Source organism: Apium graveolens, unplaced genomic scaffold (assembly GCF_009905375.1).
Source record: "Apium graveolens cultivar Ventura unplaced genomic scaffold, ASM990537v1 ctg4451, whole genome shotgun sequence".
Classification (NCBI taxonomy): Eukaryota; Viridiplantae; Streptophyta; class Magnoliopsida; order Apiales; family Apiaceae; genus Apium; species Apium graveolens.
Genome location: NW_027418538.1, coordinates 75,522 through 90,624, shown reverse-complemented (window position 1 = coordinate 90,624; position 15,103 = coordinate 75,522).

The window sequence follows — 15,103 nt, the reverse complement described above, 5'->3', positions numbered from 1 at the left end:
TGGTATATCCTGGTGTTGGGATATATCAAAAGCATTCGATTGTTCCGGATGCTAAGCCTTGGACTGGATGGTTACTATACGGGCTGGGTTTTACCCAGACCATTATTTAATAGGCCATAGTTGCCTGAGTACTCTTTATGTTGGTTGGGTCTATGCAGTTGGGTATAGATCCGCACTATATTCTGACTGATCAGCAGGTTATAGTGCATATGTTGGTTCTTGTTTCCAGTCTTGTTCATTTGGTACTCGCCAGCATTGGCAAATTACTATCCTATACAGATTCAGATGGTTGTTTCAACCAGCAGCTTATTGGTTCACCTATTTCTCTCTTATACTATATATATTGTTGCAGGCTTGTTGAGCAATTTTGGCTCATCCCCTTTTATTGTTATTCCTATTGTTTTACAGTTAAGGTAGAGAATGAAACCCATCAGGACCCGCATAGTCAAGAAGCGAGTCAAGCAGCGGGACCCTCTTATACCAAGAGTGTTCCTTCCCATTCCCGAAGAGAGCTTTGAATTGCCAGATCAGGTGTAGCAGGATAAGTAGTAATGTTGGGTTGAATAAAAGTCTTGTGTAGTTTGAATAAAAGTTGTGTGGTGAGATTGTAGATAGAATAAAGTTTTGTAACAAAGAGAGTTCTTGAGACAGGTTTTATTTATTTGGGTTTGTAATAAAGTGTAGTATGTGGTTCTTGTTTTCAACTCAGACCTTAAAAGATCCTGAGTAGTGATAGTTCGGGGTAATTATTATATTTATATTCCGCTTGTGCAGGTTTAGTTGGTAATTGTTGTTAATAATACCCCAAATCTATACCCCGGATTTGGAGGGTGTTATAGTTGGCATCAGAGCTTAGGTTTGACCCTTGAAAACAAGAACGTTAGGGTTAAGATAAGATAGGAAAATGAGATAGGATAAAAGTAAGAGTGTTAGGATTGTCTGTTTATGTGATTAGAAGTTATGAGTTTTAGGATTTTGATTTGATTGTTTTTGTGTTATTATTTTTATGTATTTTAGATGGCTTCTTTATCATCGTCTACGGAGCAGACCGAGACAGATCCAGTGGTTGCACCGGTATTAGCTCCAGTGTCAGAGCAGATCTTACCCCCATTGCCACCACCTCCACCATTACCACCTGGACCAGCACCAGAGATACCACCTCCCCCAGAGGTACCAGGTTTTGCAGATTATTTTCCATATTTTGAGCCAGAGATACCAGATTTTCCACCATTAGAGTTTCTGATGTTCGATATTCCTGACATGGTTGATCTTCCGCAGTGGGAGGATTTAGAGCCTCAGATTCTTATGCCACCAGTTGAGATTCCAGAGATGCCACAGATGGAGCCAGAGGCAGAGCCGCCAGTATATGCACCTATGGAGCAGCCTGTCTTATTCCCTGCCCCATTAGCCATTTATGCACCTGTTCCTGGAGTTTATCAGTTTCCTCAGCCAGAGTTTATGGATGAGATAGTGGTAGATGGACCATTACCTTCCCGAGGTTCTAGCATGGATCTTCGTGAGCATCATACAGTGACTTATCAGCGCTTTCAGGCGGAGAGAGAGGAGAGGATTAGATGGCAGAACCAGTGCAGAGAGATCCTTGGATTGTATGAGATGCAGGCAGATGGTCCTGTCAGAGCATTACGACCAGATTATATACTGAGAGAGAGGCTACATCAGATTCACCGGATTAGTTCTCAGCGGCTTATGGATTTGAGACAGCAGGATCTTAGTGCGGAGACAGCATATCGTAGAGCATTGGGACTTACCGAGGCAGTGCTAGAGGCATTGCAGGAGGAGTTGAGCCACGTGCCACCAGGATTTTGAGACTAGCAGATCGAGGAGTGTTGTATCATGTACATTTTATAGATAGAGGCATCATAGTATTGTATGACTAGTTTGTATGAGTGTAGCTACTGACTTTGACTGATAGTAGTAGCAGTACGACTGTTATATCATAGGTTTTTGTATCAAGCACTGACACCTGCAGCTGGTGTTCTACCTATATATATATATATAAGATGGTCTTTTGCACATTTTCTTTATTTTATTTCCAGTCATTTAAGCATTTACATTTCTTTCACTACCATTGCATATTTACAAATGTTGTTTTATTTACGATCATGTTGTACCCTTATGTTTTCAAAAAGATTTTAAAGTATTAAAAAAAACAAATATTTTTATTTACACATTATACTGTTTTATTTATTTAGCTATTTAATAAGCTGTTTTATTTTTCCAAATCAACTGTTTTAATACATGTTTAATATAATGTTATTAAAGAAGACCCATTGTTTATTTACCAGAAAGATGGCACCTAAAAGAAAAGCACAACCCGACTCATCAAATGGAAACACCGAGGGCCAAAACAATAATAACCAGATGGATCAGATATTTAATCTCATACAACAGCAGATGTTGATGATGCAACAACAAATGCAGCAGCAACAGCAGTAGTTCCAGCAACAGATGTTACAGCAAGCCGCTCATCCAGGACATCAAGTACCACCAGCAGCACCTACGGTCACTTTCAAGCAATTTCAGTCGGTAAAGTCTCTGGAATTTATGGGTTCCACGGATCCTACAAATGCGAGAGCTTGGCTGAAAGAGATAGAAAATGCTTTTTCGTTGGTGAAGGTTGAGGAAGAACAGAAGACGGATTTTGCTAGCTACTTTCTGAAAGGCGAAGCCAATTACTGGTGGGAATCGAAGAAAGCTTTGGAAGGAGAAGGTGTGGTGACCTGGGATAGATTCACTGATCTTTTCTTGGAGAAATATTTTCCTCGTTTTATGAAGAACCAGATGGAGATCAAGTTCCTGGAGCTGAAGCAAGACAACTTATCAATGGCGGATTACGAGACCAAGTTCACTGAATTGGCTAGATTTATTCCAGAGCAAGTGGATACGGATGAGAAGCAGGCCAAGAGATTCCAGCAAGGACTGAAACCATGGATTCGTAGCAGAGTAGCTGTGTTTGAACTGACAACTTATACGGCTGTTGTTCAGAAGGCTATGATTATTGAAGGTGAAAGTGAAGCAGCTCAGAAAGAGAAAGGACCAGGAAATTTTCAGAATCGTTTCAACAAAAGGCCGGGATTTCAAGCTCGAGGAAAAGTAAACTTTAGGAGACCAGAACAAAACAACCAGAGGATGGGTAATCGACTTCCTGCCCCAACGCAGCAAAGGCTTATTCGACCGCCTATACCTGATTGCAGAACGTGTGGTAAAAAGCATACGGGAATTCGCAATAAGCCAAATGTCACGTGTTTTAAGTGCAAGCAAAGGGGACACTATTCTGGAGAATGTCCGACGGGAAAAGCAGAAGTTACTTGTTTCCAATGTGGGAGAAAAGGACATATCGCCAGAGACTGCAGAGGAGTTGCAATGGCCGCTAGTATTCCAAGAGTTTTAGCATTACCTCCACCTCCACTACCACAACAAAATCAGCCCAGAGCAAGGACTTTCAATATGTCAATGAAGGAAGCGGTACAGAGTCCGAATTTGGTTGCAGGTACACTCCCTATAAATTCCGTAAATGCTCTAGTATTGATTGATTCAGGAGCTACTAGATCTTTTATTTCTGAAGATTTTATCTCTAAGATAGATTATGAGGTTCAGTGGTTAGATGAAGTGTTAGTCATAAAATTAGCGAATGATGATCAGGTTGCAGTAGATCGAGTATGCCCGAGTTGTGATATTGAGATAGGGAGATGTCATTTTTCAGTTGATTTGATACCTTTTAGGCTAGGGGAGTTTGATGTTATTTTAGGAATGGATTGGCTATCTATTAATAATGCTCAGATTGATTGTGCAAATAAGAAAGTGAAATTGCAAACTGAAGAAAATGAAACGGTAATATTTGAAGGTGAGAAGCAAAAGCAGAAATTCTTATCAATAATGCAGACGAGAAGATTGCTACGCCAATGATGTCAAGCTTATTTAGCCTATGTACGGGATACTGACAAGGGTAATCCGAAGATTGAAGATATTCCTGTAGTTTGTGAGTTTCTTGATGTTTTTCCAGACGAACTACCAGGACTTCCACCAGATCGAGAAATCGAGTTCACTATTGACTTGACGCCAGGGACTGAACCAATTTCGAAAGCTCCATATCGATTGGCACCTATTGAAATGAGGGAATTAGCAAAGCAGTTGCAAGAACTTCTCGACAAAGGAATCATAAGGCCAAGTGTATCCCCATGGGGCGCACCAGTATTGTTCGTGAAAAAGAAGGATGGTAGTATGCGACTGTGTATTGATTATCGTGAGCTGAACAAGTTAACTATCAAGAATAAATATCCTTTACCTCGCATCGATGATTTATTTGATCAACTAAATGGAGCAGCATGGTTTTCGAAAATCGACTTACGATCAGGCTATCATCAGTTAAAGATCAAGGTCGAAGATATTCCAAAGACAGCGTTCAGAACGAGGTACGGACACTATGAATTTCTTGTAATGGCTTTTGGATTGACGAATGCACCTGCATCGTTTATGGATTTGATGAATCGAGTATTCAAGAAGTATCTAGATAAGTTTATCATTGTATTTATTGATGACATCTTGATCTACTCAAAGACAGAAGAAGAACATGCAGCGCATTTAAGAACGACATTGGAGATATTACGAAAGGAGCAGCTTTATGCAAAATTTTCAAAATGCGAATTTTGGTTGAAAGAAGTATAGTTTCTAGGGCATATCATCAGTAGAGAAGGTATTCAAGTTGATCCAGCAAAGATTAAAGCTGTGTTGAATTGGGAAAGACCAAAGACGCCGACAGAAGTTCGAAGTTTCTTAGGATTGGTAGGATATTATCGAAGATTTGTCAAAGATTTTGCGAAGATAGCAACACCGCTGACCAAGTTAACTCGAAAAAGTGAAAAGTTTGAATGGAATAGTAAGTGTGAAGAAAGTTTTCAAGAGTTGAAGAATCGGTTGGTGACCGCACCAATATTAGTACTGCCAGACGAGCAAGGAAATTTCATCATATACAGTGACGCTTCGTATCGCGGGCTAGGATGTGTGTTGATGCAACATGGTAACGTCATTGCGTATGCTTCGAGACGACTTAAACCTCATGAGCAAAAATATCCTACGCATGATCTGGAATTGGCAGCAATTGTATTTGCATTGAAGCTTTGTAGACATTATTTGTACGGTGAAAAATGCGAAATCTATACGGATCATAAAAGTCTGAAGTATATCTTCACGCAAAAGGAACTGAACATGCGACAACGCCGATGGCTGGAATTGATTAAAGATTATGATGTTACAATCAGTTATCATCCAGGAAAAGCAAATGTTGTAGCGGATTCATTGAGTAGAAAAGAAAGATTGAATCGGTTAACTTCATGCGAAGAATTGGTTAAGGAATTCGACAAATTGGAAATCAAGATTCGTATTCCCCATGAATCTGCAGGAACTATCTACGCTATGACTTTCCAACCAGGGTTGCTAGAAAAGATTCGCCGTTTTCAAGATGAAGTGATGAGTCAAGACGACGACTTAACGGGAGAAGAGATTACAACTCAGAAAGATAATGAAGGAATTTTATGTTTTGCGTCAAGAATCTGGATCCCTAATGTGGCAGAATTAAAAGAAGAAATTATGCGAGATACGCACAATTCGAAGTATTCCATTCATCCAGGAAGCACAAAAATGTATCGCGATTTGAAGGAAAACTTTTGGTGGTCGAATATGAAGAAGGAGATAGCAGAATGGGTGAGTAAATGCTACACATGCCAGCGAGTTAAAGCAGAACATCAACGTCCGAGTGGGTTATTGCAACCGTTAGACATTCCAGAATGGAAATGGGAACATCTGGCGATGGATTTCGTAGTGGGACTTCCAAGGACGAAAGCAAATCACGATGCAATTTGGGTTATTATTGATCGATTGACGAAATCAGCACATTTTCTTCCGATTAATGAAAGATTTTCACTGGACAAGTTAGTACACGTATATCTTAAAGAAATTGTGATGCGTCATGGAGTACCAGTATCGATTGTATCGGATCGAGATCCTCGTTTCAATTCAAGATTTTGGAGACAATTCCAAGAATATCTAGGAACGAAGTTGAACATGAGTACAGCCTATCATCCGCAAACCGATGGTCAGAGCGAAAGGACAATCCAAACGATTGAAGACATGCTACGAGTTTGTGCGATCGATTTTGAAGGTAGTTGGGATGAATATTTACCCCTAGTGGAATTTTCTTATAATAATAGCTATTACGCCAGTATTGGAATGCCAACGTATGAAGCACCATATGGGAGAAAATGCAGATCACCAGTGCATTGGGATGAAGTTGGAGAACGCAAGATTTTAGGTCCAGAATTAATTCGGCAGACAAAAAAAAAGATTGAACTTATTCGAAAACGAATCGAGGCAGCGCAAAACAGGCAAAGCAAATATGCAGACCAAGCAAGGAAGGATATGGATTATCAGGAAGGAGAACACGTATTGCTCAAAATATCGCCATGGAAAGGATTGACCAGATTTGGCAATAAAGGGAAATTGAAGCCACGATATGTTGGACTATTTGAAATTTTGAAGAAAATTGGGAAGCTTGCGTACGAGTTAGCTTTACCACCCCATATGCAGCACATTCACAACGTATTTCATGTATCCATGCTTAAAAAGTACAATCTTGATACAAGGCATGTAATAGAGTATGAACCAGTAGAACTTCAGGCAGATTTGTCGTATGTAGAGCAGCCGATAAGGATTCTAGATCGGCAAGAGAGGGTATTAAGAAATAAGTCTATGTCATTAGTGAGAGTCTTGTGGAGAAACCCAGTGGTTGAAGAATCAACCTGGGAGCTTGAGAGTGAAATGTTAGAAAAGTATCCTCAGTTATTTGCATAGTGTGATTCTGAGGACAGAATCCTGTTAATGGGGGGAGAATGTAACGACCGAGAAATTACGTTTGTATTATATTATAATAATGATAAATTATGTGTATTATTATGTGATTAAATGTGTTAAGTCATTAAACCCTAACTGCTATGTGTTATGTGTTGGCTGTTTTGATCCAAACGTGTTTTGGATATTTATTGAGCATTTTATCGTCACTTATATATTTTATATCAAAACCCGTACAGCTCAAAACTATGTTTTAAAAGCCCGTATTTCAAACAAAATCATTGGCCCTATTTTATTTAAAAATGCCCTATACCATATCGCTATTCTGAACCCTTAGACATTTTACAAATTGACCTTTTTCGCGAAAAACGACTTTTCCGGACCCCTTCGGGTACCAAAAACCCCACAAAAATTTCATTTTTATTTTTATATGATCATGAAATTATCATATATCATTTTTCTTTGTATTTTTGTAATATTCACAATTTTTGGGAATTTTTAGCATTTATTCTGTATTTATTGGATATTTAAAAATTCAATATTAATACCCAAAAATTATAAAAATCGGGGCCAAATATTTTTATTAGGAGTGTAATTAGACCTTTATTTTACTTAGGGGTATTATTTTCATAAATATAAAAACCTGATTTACTATTAATTAAATCAGTTAATTATAATTAAAAATCAGAAAAATAAAAAGAAAATTAGAAAGGGAATTAGGGTTAGGGTTTGTGAAGAACAGAGCAGGAGGATCAAAGCTGATTTTTATCGTGATTCCGGAGTCCAAATCGTTAGTGTAAGTACTCGTTTTGAAGCTTATGATCTATAGTTTTCGATTATGTAATTGTTTTTGATGTTTGATTGATTGAATTGAAATTTGTATTTTCGGGTTTAATTTCTTGAATTCGGGTTTGCAGTTCTGTTAATTGTTTGATGATTCTGTTAACATAGACGTTTAGATCGTCGGATAGGGAGTCGATTGGCACCGGTTTCGCGTTCGTTGGCTTCCGTTTCGTGCTCGCCGGAGAACGACGCCGCCGCCGTGTTCTTCGCGTTTCCGGCCGCGTTTCGTCGAGAGGAGGACGAGGGAAGGAGGAGAAATGTGCTGGGAGCGTTGTGGATTGAAACCCCAGAAGAATCGTGCCTGGAAAACGGAGTTTCGTCGTGGATTGGCCACCGGAAAGCAGCCCGCCGGCGTCGGGTTCTGGGTTGCAGGGTTCGTTCTTCGTGACCCGTTAACCCGAGGTCGACCCAGTTTGCAACCCGGAAACGATCCGGGTTTGATCCTTCAGAACCCAAACTCTGTTCTGATTTTGTGTTTTTGAGTAATTAATTATTTATTTATATTTTAGTAATTAAAATCAGTTTTTAATAATTCTAAAAATTAATTAACGAATTTATTTATTTAATTAATTATTTAATTATTTATCTAATTATTTATTAATTATCTAATTAACTAATAATTGGGTAATTAATTAATAATTAGGTAATTAATTAATAAATAAGAATTAGAAATAATTAAGTGATATGATTAATAATCTAATAGTTAGTTAATAATGCGAATAGTAATTCGATAATTAGAATTAGTATTCGAGCGATAGTTATTCGAATAATATTGCGGTAATTATTTATAGCGTATAATTAAATATCGGTAACTAATTGATTAGCGAATCGTATGAGTTTCAATAATAATATAATAGTTCGATAATTATGCGAGAATTGCGAGTAGCTCGTAGTTATACGAGTGATTAATCGTTAAGTTGGTTTATAATTCGAGTAATTCATAGTTATTCGATAAGTAGCGTATCGGTTAATTAAATCGATTGATTATTTATAAATAATCGATCTGATCGAATAAGTAATAATAATTTGTAATAAATAATAATTCCTAATAATTAGGGATTAATTATTTTAAAATACAATAATTATTAATTACTTATTTAAAAATATAATTAAGGATTGTTTAATTATAATTAATTATTTATAAATTAATTATTAATTAATTATTTATAAATTAATTATTAATTAACTAAATCTTGTTTAATTCATAATAATTCAACCGTTAGTCCGATTTGAGCGAAACGAAGACCCCTAGACTCAGAAAAATGAGACGAATTCAATAAAAATAGTTGTAAGTTATAATTTTTTCCGAAAAAGAGTGGTTTGGTGATAATTAATAGTTCGTAGGTCCTAATAGGGGTATAATTGAGTCGAATAAATCTCGAAAAATTATAATAAAATCAGATAAAGCTAGTTAATGCAGGTATGAGTCTAGAATCGATTCTAAAAATAATTATAAGTCTAAAAAAATTGATTATGTGCTTTATGTGCTACGTGCTTTACGTGATTATGTGAACCTATGTGCTATATAAATGTATGTGTATATATGCGAGTCAGATAGAAACGCATGGGTAGACTGATAAAGTTGCGTGATATCAATTCAAGATACACGTATATAGTAAGTTATCTAAATGACTATCTTTCCATGATTGGTCCAGTGTTAGCAAGGCAGAGCAAGCTAGGATCAGAAGGCGGTGAGTTAAACCAGGTTAAGTACGCGCAAGGCAAGTTTTTCCCCTATTCTAAATTCAGAATAGTGATTTATATTTCCTTTTATTGTATCAGTTACCTTTGATAATCATTGTTCATATACACTGTTACCCATTTATTATTGCTTGTTTCAATTTCATTTCGATTCTTGATTTCACCCAATTTATTGAATTCCCTGTTCATATTTCAATCCTTTTTACCCTTGTTACATATACTCTGGTATATCCTGGTGTTGGGATATATCAAAAGCATTCCGATTGTTCCGGATGCTAAGCCTTGGACTGGATGGTTACTATACGGGCTGGGTTTTACCCATACCATTATTTAATAGGCCATAGTTGCCTGAGTACTCTTTATGTTGGTTGGGTCTATGCAGTTGGGTATAGATCCGCACTATATTCTGACTGATCAGCAGGTTATAGTGCATATGTTGGTTCTTGTTTCCAGTCTTGTTCATTTGGTACTCTCCAGCATTGGCAAATTACTATCCTATACAGATTCAGATGGTTGTTTCAACCAGCAGCTTATTGGTTCACCTGTTTCTCTCTTATACTATATATATTGTTGCAGGCTTGTTGAGCAATTTTGGCTCATCCCCTTTTATTGTTATTCCTATTATTTTACAGTTAAGGTAGAGAATGAAATCCATCAGGACCCGCATAGTCAAGAAGCGAGTCAAGCAGCGGGACCCTCTTATACCAAGAGTGTTCCTTTCCATTCCCGAAGAGAGCTTTGAATTGCCAGATCAGGTGTAGCAGGATAAGTAGTAATGTTGGGTTGAATAAAAGTCTTGTGTAGTTTGAATAAAAGTTGTGTGGTGAGATTGTAGATAGAATAAATTTTTGTAACAAAGAGAGTTCTTGAGCCAGGTTTTATTTATTTGGGTTTGTAATAAAGTGTAGTATGTGGTTCTTATTTTCAACTCAGACCTTAAAAGATCCTGAGTAGTGATAGTTCGGGGTAATTATTATATTTATATTCCGCTTGTGCAGGTTTAGTTGGTAATTGTTGTTAATAATACCCCAAATCTATACCCCGGATTTGGAAGGTGTTATAACAAGCCTCAACAAATTTAATCTTTAAATTGATTGAGTTTAACTTGCATAGAAATCACTCAATCTGGATCTCCAAAAACTTCACTACTTCCTTTGGTTCCATTTGTGATAGAAAACCAGAATCTATTCAGTTATTTGCAGCGGCTCTTCTAGTCCTTACTCCAGTATTAGAAATACTAAGTACCAAATGAAAAAGATGGTTTTTACTCCATTATTACATCTTGGTAGACTAGCTCTTGATAACTCAACATTTTCAGAATTATGTTGAGTCTGAGTAGCGGATCCTTGATCTTCTTCTTTTGCTCCCCCTGAGTTTTTGTCAGCATGATCTAGAATCTGATGCTTGTGGATTGTTTGTAAATATGGTATGACTATACTTCTTCCAATTTCCACTATCATTACTTGCATCCGAACCACTTCCACTATCACCACTGTCCATTCGTCCTTCAAGATCTGAATCTTGAGAACTAGTTCCAGAAATAATTTGACTATCTTTGTTTGTCTCAAGATGATTCCCATTAGAGTCTGAATGAATCAGAATTGTGATCATTGACAAGATCATCTGTATTTTCATCTTCATTTGAAATAACCTCAGGTTCTTTTTCATCATCAGAAAGATCTTCAACATCTAGATTTTCTAAGTTGTCTTCTTTCTGATTACTTGGGATATTGTTGTCATCAAATATTAATAATAACAAAAATAAAATCTAATAATCAAACATGATTCACTTTCCACTAAGTCTACTACCAATTATGATATTCAACAAAGAACTCATTAATTGTTAGACTCCATGGAAATTGAATTATTTTCAACTATGCTACACACATGATTTTGACCTTAGTGAGTTTTTCAGAAAAAGAAATTTAGTATATATCACACTATTATAAAAATCTCACCACTATCTTTTGATAAAAATATTAACAAAATTTGTCAACAAATTTATCCAAGTATGTAGTTGTTAGGTCCCAATTTGTTTGTAGAAGGGGGGGTTGAATACAAACAGTACCAAATAATCGAATAAATGCGGAATAAAAAATGTGAAACAAAATTCAAGTTAAATAAAAATATTATTAAACTTGAAAGGTGTTACAACAACTGTATCGATTACAAGGTATTAATCTCAAATTAATTATCACAAATCTAGAATAAATTCGACATGAACTTTTTCTATTTTTGTAATAATTAGAATCAAATGCTAAACGCGATTTGAGATTAAGTTCTAGGGATTTTGATCCGCTAGATTGTTACACAAGAACAAGATAAATAATTCTAGTGGTTTGGATTTAACATTAACAAACTAGAATTTTGATCTTGATGTAAGCAGAGAAGAAAATAAAATGTTTCAAGGCGGCTGCTTTCTTTTCTTTCTTCTTTAATGTGTTCTGTATGATTGAGATGATTTAGTTGAATGACTTCTGCTTCTATTTATCAACAGCCGAATTAATTGAATTGGAATGGCAATCCTTTAAGCTTGTATGACAATCAGTGAGACTATCCTTTTGAGCTAGCAAGACAATCGTTTGAACCAGCATGACTATCGGTAGGACAATCTTTTGAACTGGCATGACAATCGGTATGACAATCCAGATTGTCATGCTAGTTCATTTTCAATTGTCTTGCTGATTTAAGATTGAATTTAATCCAATTAAACTTCTGAAAATTCCTAAAATTAATTCTGAATTAATTAATCAATTAATTTAATTAATCAATAAATTAATCTTTGCAGATATAATTTATTTTCTTAATTAAATTATATGACTTAATTAATTAATAGAGAATTAATACTAACCCTGAGCAGCATCCATTCTTCTGAATATCTTCTGAAAATCACTGAGAATTATGAATCAATTCCACCACTTCAACGTTGACACTCGATGTACTGTCTGGTTCATGAGTGACTAACTTCCGTGACGTTTCTTCATGTCTTGACTTTGACACTTTGATTTTCTTCAGATTAAATCCTTGTAATTAATGATACTCTGACGAGATCTCTGTCACTTGATTAAATCCACGATCTTGATTTATATCACTGAGGCATGATCAACTTCTTAAACTTCTTCCAGTGAATTAACTCCTCAAGTCTGTAGATGAACCTTGTTTCTGAATCCTTTGACAGATATTACTTTGCGAGATCTCTCTGACGGTCGATCCACTATTTACTTATTACATTCTTATTTGAGTTGAGTTGAATCCTCGAATATACAAATAGGTCTATGACATATGACTTACAATCTCCCCCTATTTGTTTGTTAGACAATAACACACAAATACCTAGAGGATAACTCAACTAACAAATAAGAAAAAGATATAAACAGAAATGCAAAGTAAATAGTAGAAAAGTTCTGGACTAGATTTAACATTTTCCAGATTCCAAGTAGATGTTCCTCTAGACTGAACATATCTTCAAGTAGTTCCATCTTCATTTGTACAACCACATTTCCTGTTGAGAAGCGTATATCTGTCTTGTTTCTCCCCCTATGAGAATCAACTGATTAAAGAAGATCACCTTCGTTTTACCACCTCTCCCGTACAATAGGATCCGCAGATAAAAACCAATGGTACTCCCCTAACAGCTTCTTCCCTTACTAGGAAATCACCTTGTGTTTACCACCTCTCCAGTACAATAGGATCCGTAGTTACAAACAACAATGGTGTGGTGTAGTGTACATGTAGGATCTTTTTCTTCCTCCCTGCTATTTCTCCCCCTTAGTTGAGGAATCCTCCAAACTATTACTTAAGCTTTTATCTCCCCCTTAAAGAAGGAATGTATGCCGTCGTCTGAAGGAGTTCTCATATTTCACTTGGTTGGAAAAGAAATAACAAGTAGTTTATCTTTCTTCCTCACTGTGAGTGTGTGATTGTGTTTTAGTGTACCTCACATGTGTTTCACTCTTCTCTCCACTCGTGTTTACACTCATTCTCACAAGTGTATCACTCTTCTCTCCACTCGTGTTTACACTCATTCTCACAAGTGTATCACTCTTCTCTCATAGCTCCATAATCCAGCTGTACCTGCAAGGAAAATCACCTTAGCCATCCTTTAAGGAGGTCACAGGTGGTGCAATGGGAGTTCACAAATCCCCATCCTTGTTAAACTCGTCAGATAAATCTGAGTCATAATCTACAAGTTGCTAGTTTCCCTTTTAGGGTTCCAGATTTGAATTCTGGGAAGGTAAACAATGATCCAACGATTTTAGCATAAAGATCAAAGTTCCCTTCTAATGTCTGTGAAGACACTTCCTTGTGACTCATCAGGTAATATCTGAATCATTGTCAACAAGTTGCCGATCTGCACCTATGTCAGATCCACTATCCGCAGATGCATCCAGGGGATTTAAGCCTGGGGAGGTAGACACTGACCACTGACATATGGCTTTTGGATCAGTATCCTCTCCTAACACCTGTAAAGGCAATTGGTCCACTAACGAACCTTGAACAATCGAATCTGACCTTAAAATGGTCGAAACTCTTGTTTCCGTCAACTCATCCTTTGTGTGTGTAACCTCTCCTTGTGCATCAAGAATTGATTATGTTTGAACTGGTGACACTACATCGGATACCTTGGCCGACAGGCAAAATTCAATAGACTCACCCTGTTGAGAGAATGAATCTAGTAACTGTTTTTGTGCCTTTTCAACCATTACATCTTTTTGAGAAGATGTATGGGGGCTAGCAGTTGTCTCGGTTTAAATACTACTCATCTATGTATGAGACAGAGCTACTGGGTTGACTACAGAACCTTCCTTATGTGGTGCACTAAGGCACTATCTCCCTCACGCTCATTCATACTACATTTAGTGGTAAGAGAGTGTTGGTTGGTTCTGTTTTTGTGATTGTCTTTACAGTCTGGGATAGACATTGTGGGTTTTCAACCTCATGACTGTCAATGAAAGAAAGTCATTGGAGACTGAACCTGTAACACAGAACATATGGTAATAGAGAGAAAATGATTTACAATAGTGATTTCAAAAGATTTTACATGACATAAGAAATCACTAATGTAGAAAGAAGTTTGATTTTGTTTTTCAATATGAATGAGTTTTTGATAAAACATTGATCACTTAGGGTAAAGTCTAAGTAATTCTCATTCATGTCAAAAGCTTACAAATATCTGCAACATAATGTTAACAACATATCATTGACCGATACTTGTCAAGTACTTTAGATACTAATTATTATGTTGCATTATCAATATACCACTGCACATATAAAACAATATGATTGTGCCTAGTGATAAGAGAGTTAAAAATATGACGACTCTACTAGTTCATATTAAACAATAACTTCAGTTAGAGTGCCATACCATGTTCTTGACGATTGCTTGAGTAGTACACTAGTTCATACCAACCTGAAGTGAGATTGTGAAGAAGAGATTGCATAGTCCAATAGATCTGCAGCTGCAAAGTCCATGAACTGTGGTGCATTGACTTCCTCTTTTGACTCACCAACCAGGAGTACACTTGTACACATCTTACTAGAGTCCAATTCCAAGTGTAATGTGCAACAGGTGCCTGATATGTCGTAATATTCTCAAGTCTCGTCACTGGTGCTATATGTTAGTTACTACTTCCTGATAATAACATAGCACAATATACAAAATTTCACTGATAACATATCCAGCTTGCAAACAACC